Below are 6,516 nucleotides of genomic sequence, written 5' to 3'. Positions count from 1 at the left end.
CCATATCTCTCTAAATCCTACCCATATCTCATCATGGCAGAGAAGTAAACGGGTGTAGTGTGGCGGAAGCTTGGTCTTCCAGAAGGGCCACCCAAGGCATGAAGACTACACATCAACATTCCTGGCTAAGGTGGGAGGTATCTGGTGATTGGGCTAGCAACTCATCATTGGAAGTAAAACAATACTGCTCGAGATACCAAGACAAATGTCAATCGGATGGGAAAAATTGGATATCGATTGGAAATGAAAAAGAATACAATACGGAATAATAAAATTTGCAACATGGAATGCAAGATCAATTAATGGAAAAGAAAAAAATATTCAAGAAATAATCAAAAGAAAATTAAAATATGCAGCAGAATAGAAACAATAAAAAGAAGAAAGAAATAGAATTATGAACATACAAGACTTTATATTTATATACAGCACAGTAAAAAAATCAAAATAGAGCTGAAGCTGGAATAGTAATAGATAAAGAGTTAAAAGAAGATCAGAGGTAAAATAATTATAATTACAGTATGTGCCCCAGAAGAAAAACAAGCTTTTTATGAGGACCTACAACAAATAGTACAAGAAATAAAACCAAATGAAAAATTAATTATAATGGGAGACTTAAATGCAAGAATAAGAAATATATCAATAAACTGAATTATGCAAAGATTTAATGAAGAAACAAACAATAATGGAGAAACATTGATACAATTCTGATCAAATAATGAATTCGAAATAATTAATACATTTTATCAGCATAAAAAAACATTTGGAAACACAAGAGCTCAGGAATCAATAATAGATTATATTATATGCAGAAAAGTAATACACCCATCAGAAATGGATGTTATAACGTTATCATCAGCAGAAATTGGAAGTGACCATAACCTGTTAATATGTAAACAGACTTTACAAGAAATGGATGAAAATAAAATTGGCAACAAAATGCCAAAATAAAATTTAAAGTGGAATTATTAAAAGAAGAAAAGATAAAAACATTATACTACAACAGATTAAAACAAATTTCAAACATAACTCACTAAGCAGCGAAGAACATGTAGAAGATAACTGGAAGATTTTTAAAACAAATTTAACTGAAATAGCAACAGAAGTATTAGGAGTAAAAAGAAAAGAATAGCAAAATTAAAAAGATGGACTCCATGGATAACAAAGAAATAAAAGTATTAATGGAAAAAAACAAAAAAACTACCTACAAACGAAAACTGCAGATAATTGGAACGAATATAAAGAAATAAAGTTAATCAAAAGAAAAAAGAAAGTGAAAATCAGTTAAACTTGAATATGATTTTTATGGTATACAGACAAAAATGTGGAGATTTATTAACACACAAAAGAAAGAAGCAGAATATATTGCAATATTAAAAGCAGAAATAGAAGAATTAGAAAATTAAACCTTTATAATTAAATAGTTGAAGTGGAACTAGGTAAACAAACAAACCAAGAAGAAGAAATAAATACAACAGAGATAAAAATTGAGTAAACATGAAATTGAAAATGCAATTAAAAACTGAAGAATAGGAAATCACCAGATCTGGATAATATCAATAATGAATTATTAAAAAAAATAGTACAGAAATTCTAACTCAGAGTTTAGGTACACTATACAATCAAATAATAATAATAATAAAAAAAGATTTCGTTGAATGGAAAAAAATATAATAATACCAATGGTTGAAGGGTTTTATGATTACAAACACAATAAAAATAAAGTATAGTTTCTGGGAAAACTATACTTAATTTTTTATTGGTGTTATTATAGTTTCCCAGAAACTATAATAATACAAATATTTAGAAAAAGATTAAAAAGAAAATGGAAAATTATCTTCTCTTCTGCTCATGGTAGGTTGAATTTCTCAAAGACAAATCTTTGCCATCTCTTTCTGTCTGTTGTCATCTTACGAAGTTCTATTCTGGAGTTGAAGTGAGTGCTTTCTTTAATGTTGTTAATCCATTTCTTTCTTGGTCTTCCTCTGCTTTGCTGTCCTTCGATATGATCATTTAATATGTTTGGTAGTCTTCCTGGGTTCATTCTTGAAACATGTCCAAATCAGCTTAATTGGCAAATTTTTAGTTCAGTAATTATTGTTTCTTTTAAGTTAAGTTTGTCTTTGACTTTTTCGTTTGTTTATCCATTTCCTTTTTTCTTAAGATTCAGCATTCTGCAACATACAGTACTATGGAATTATCATTCTTTTATATATCTTTAAGTTATTTGCTTAATCTTTTATTGTTCTATATTTCTGTAGTCTGCCCATTCACATCCATTATTGATTCGGTGTTTTATGGTTTCGAAATAGTCTAGATCTTCAGTGATCATTGATCCCAAGTAATTGAACTGCTCTACATGATTTATATTATTGTTCCCTATTTCCATTTCGATTGCTTCCCTTTTTCTTCCTATTACTATTAGCTTTGTTTTACTAAAATTGATTTTCATATCATATTTGTCACTTGTGTGATGAATCTTGGTCAGGATATTTTCTAATTTTCCTTGGTTGTCTCTAGTGATAACTATATCATCAGCATACTTTAAATGTGTTATATTTCTTCCATTTACCATTATGCCTTCACACATCTGCAGTCTTTCATCTACTACTTCTTTTAGGTACAGGTTGAATAAGTGCATAACTCCTTTTTTAATAGCTATTTGATCTGTTTCTATGTTTTTGTATTTTACTATTGCTGTGTTTCTGAATAGTAATTCTTGATGCAATTTAATGGGTATTTGTCAAACCCTCTGTTTTCTAGAATTTTAATGAGTTTGCCTCTGTTCATCGAGTTACAAGCTTGTTTGAAGTCGATAAAAGAGCAGTGGAATTTATTTTTTCTCTCATAAGATCTGCTTATCTATTTAATGTGAAAATTGCATCTATTGTACTGCTGCTATTTTGAAATTCCATTTGCTCTTCTTCCAACTGTTCTTCATAGGAATGTTTAACTCTGTTTTGAAGAATCCTAATGAATATTTTATAGCTGTGGCTTAGAAGGGTGACAGATCTATAGTTAGTGCAGGATCTGCCATCTCCTTTTTTGTGAATGGGAATGATCTAGCCTGTTCTCCATTCTGTTAGTAAATTTCCTTTCTTTAGTATTTTGTGGAACAGTGTCCCTAGGAAATTTATTACACTCTCTCATTTTTTTTCTAGAAGTGCTTTTTAAATGTTCTCTATGCATATTTCATTTCTTTGATTACTCTATGTACTTCTTCATTTAGGATGTCTTTTGTGTCAGATGACTTCAGGATTTTGATCTATGTTTTTTTCACTGCAAGTGTTTCTTTAAAAGAATTAGTCCACATTTCTTTTATTGCTTCAGTGCTACTTGTGATTCCATCTTGTTGCAATATTGAAACTGGGTTGGGGGAGTATGTTCTGACTATTTCATAAATGGTCTTGTATTCATGTTTTTGCTATGCTTTTTCACACATTCCTGGTTTTTCTTCTAAATGTGTAATTTTTACTAATCTGAATGTTTTGTTGATTTCTCCATTCAAATTTTTATATGATATTCTATTTTCTTCATTATCTTATTTGGAGAGGTTAGTTTTGGATATTCTTTCTCTCTCACTGGTGTAAGATAATCTCTATTTACAATTGTCTGATAGCCTAGGTGTTTTGTTGCCGTTTCTTTAATAATTTCTTTACCTTTCTTTCTAGAATCCAGGATGGTATCCAAAGCAAGATTATTTAATTTTTTTTTCAATGATCTCTTATAGTTTGATCTTATCAATCTATCACTGCATTTTGAGATGATTATCTTCTTTTGTGTTTTGTAATTTATTCTTTTTCTTTCGAAACTGATTTTTAGTTTGTCTGATAGAAGTTCATGATCTCTATCCATGTCAATATTCTATAATGTTTTGACATTTTGGAAGGAATGTTTCCATTTCTTATTAACAATTATATAGTCTATACAGTTTTTGATTCATTGTTTGGTGATGTCTAGGTGTATTTGTTTTGGCCTGTGTTAGAATATTTGTGTTTAACAGTTGATTTATTTTGCAAAAATTAATCAAGTCCTCTCCTCTTTCATTCATCTCTCCATGACCAAATTTTCCGATTACTTCTGCTTTATCTGCAGAGTACTGACCGATCTTTGCATTAAAATCTCCCATTATAATCAAGATATATCTTGTATTAGCTTTCTCGATTTCTTCTTGCAGTTGTTAAAAAAATTGACTATATTCCACCTCTTTGTGCGATTAGTCTGGGACATAAACCTCTATTATTTTTATGAATATTCCTCTATCTTTTACTTGGATCTTACAGAGATGATTCTAGAGAAAATCAGTCTTACCTTAACTATTGAGTTTAGGAACCGTTTTTTAATGATTAGTGCTACATCTTCTCTGTGATGTTTATCTTTCCTTCCTGAGTAAAATATGGTTGCATTCTTTTATGATGATTTTTCCCTTGCCAGTTCAGCGGGTCTGTGCAACTCCCACTATTTACCTTTTGAATAGTTCAAGTTCTCTCTGTATCAAGTTTAACTTACCAGGTTTGTAAATTTTGTTCTGATGTTGATGGTTGAAATATAATATATGCTGTTTGTGTTCCACATAGCTGTCTTCTTGTCTAATCTAAGTGGGCTCGAGTTAGGCATGTCAGCTGTCCCATATGCAGTATCATTATTTCTGCATCTATTTCATGGAGAATTCATCTTTAAAGATTTTATGCAATTAATGCAGCCGGCTTGTTATTCCTCTGCTGGATACCTGTTGGTCTGCATGACCAAGCAGTATCCAGAAAATATAGAGGGATAAAGTTATTAAATACTTCATTAAAAGTACTAACAAGAATTCTAAATAATAAAATAACAAAGGAAATTAATCTACTAGATGAACAACAAGGATTTAGAGAACATAGATCATGTAGAGATGCAATATATATATATTTAGACACTTGATAGAGAAAAGAGTAGAATACAATAGGAAATTATTTAAATGCTTTATAGACCTGGAAAAAGCATTTGACAGAATATTAAATCAAGATGTAATGGAAATATTGTAGAAAAGAAAAGTATCAGAAAATATAATACAAATAATTAAAGAAATATATGAATTGAAGAAATATATGAAATATAGTTGCATAATAAAACACAAGTAAAGAGATAAAAATTAATAATGGCAATAGAAAAGGAGACTCCTTAAGTCCAACAATACTCAATATAATAATGAATAAAATAATACAAAATATTAATAAAATACAAGAATTAAAATAAAAAATACAATAATACATGTTATGCAGATGATGTAATATTAATTGCAGAAAATGAAACCCAGTTTCAAGTATTACTACATGCATTAAAGCCTGCAGAGCTTGCAGCTGATTTTACAGATACCTGTAAAATGTTTAATGTATATATATATATTCTTACACAATTCAGTGTATAGCTTGGAGGTTATGAGTAGCTGTGCAATTCATATGATATATGTGATATTCACACTTTATTTTTTTTGCTGTCAGTTTGATTTAACACGTTATGTAAAGGTTTTTTGATATTTGACAGTAAACTGTATCTGAGAGACACCACTACCTCCAATGTCAGTAGAGTATGGTTTAGTTTTTTTTTTATTATTATTCTTTGTTCAATAATTTCTAGATTGTAACTGAAAATAAATAAACCATCATGTATTACTGAAATAGAGAGCCAAAGGCTTATTTATCATACATGTCCTCTAGGAGAAGTGCTTTACATTTATGGAAAACAGTAAGGAAAGTGATCTGGAGCTTACTCCACTTTTACTACCAGTTGCCCATAAGGTTGCTTATGCTGGCATCTGCTGAAACTTTTAGTTTCTATATATTTGACAGGAAACTCTTGCAGTTTCTATATTTGGCTATGAAATAATGTTGGTTTCAATATCCACTTAATTTTTACAATCATGTAATATATTTGCAGTGTTTTACTCTTTAGGTTTTATTGCATTTTACCACATACTAGTAGTGAATGTATCTCTCAGATACACCGCGATTTTACACACTGCGAGTTCCGGAGAGGAAAGCAGCAAAATTATATAATATGAAGATATCAAAATTTAAACAAAATGTGTGCCAATATCAAAAGAACCCACAAAGATGTGAATTAAATTGGAAGGTACTATTATAAAACAAATAACACAATACAACTATTTAGGTATACAACTGAACTGGGAAGGAAATCAGAGAACAAGCTGAAAAAGCTGCAAGAATATCAGGAAGCCTGAATCAAACAGTATGGAAAATAAACAACTTAGAGTAGAGACAAAATCCAGAATTTATAAAGCAATCATCAGGCGCCTATTATGACATATAATAGGCGCCTGATGATTGCTTATAATGTAGAAACAAGACCAACACTACGGAAACAAGACAAATGTTAAACACAGGCAAATGAATATAAATAAGAAAAATAGTAAACAAAACTAGACTGGATAAAATAAAAAATACTGATATGAGAAAACAATGTGAAATACGAGCAATAAACAATTGACTTTCAACCCTGATAAAAAAATTGATTGAACAT

This window comes from Typopeltis vanoorti, chromosome 24, assembly GCF_054136105.1.
Source record: "Typopeltis vanoorti isolate ZY-2024b chromosome 24, IOZ_Tvanoo_1.0, whole genome shotgun sequence".
Taxonomy (NCBI): Eukaryota; Metazoa; Arthropoda; class Arachnida; order Uropygi; family Thelyphonidae; genus Typopeltis; species Typopeltis vanoorti.
This window is presented reverse-complemented; position numbering follows the sequence as displayed.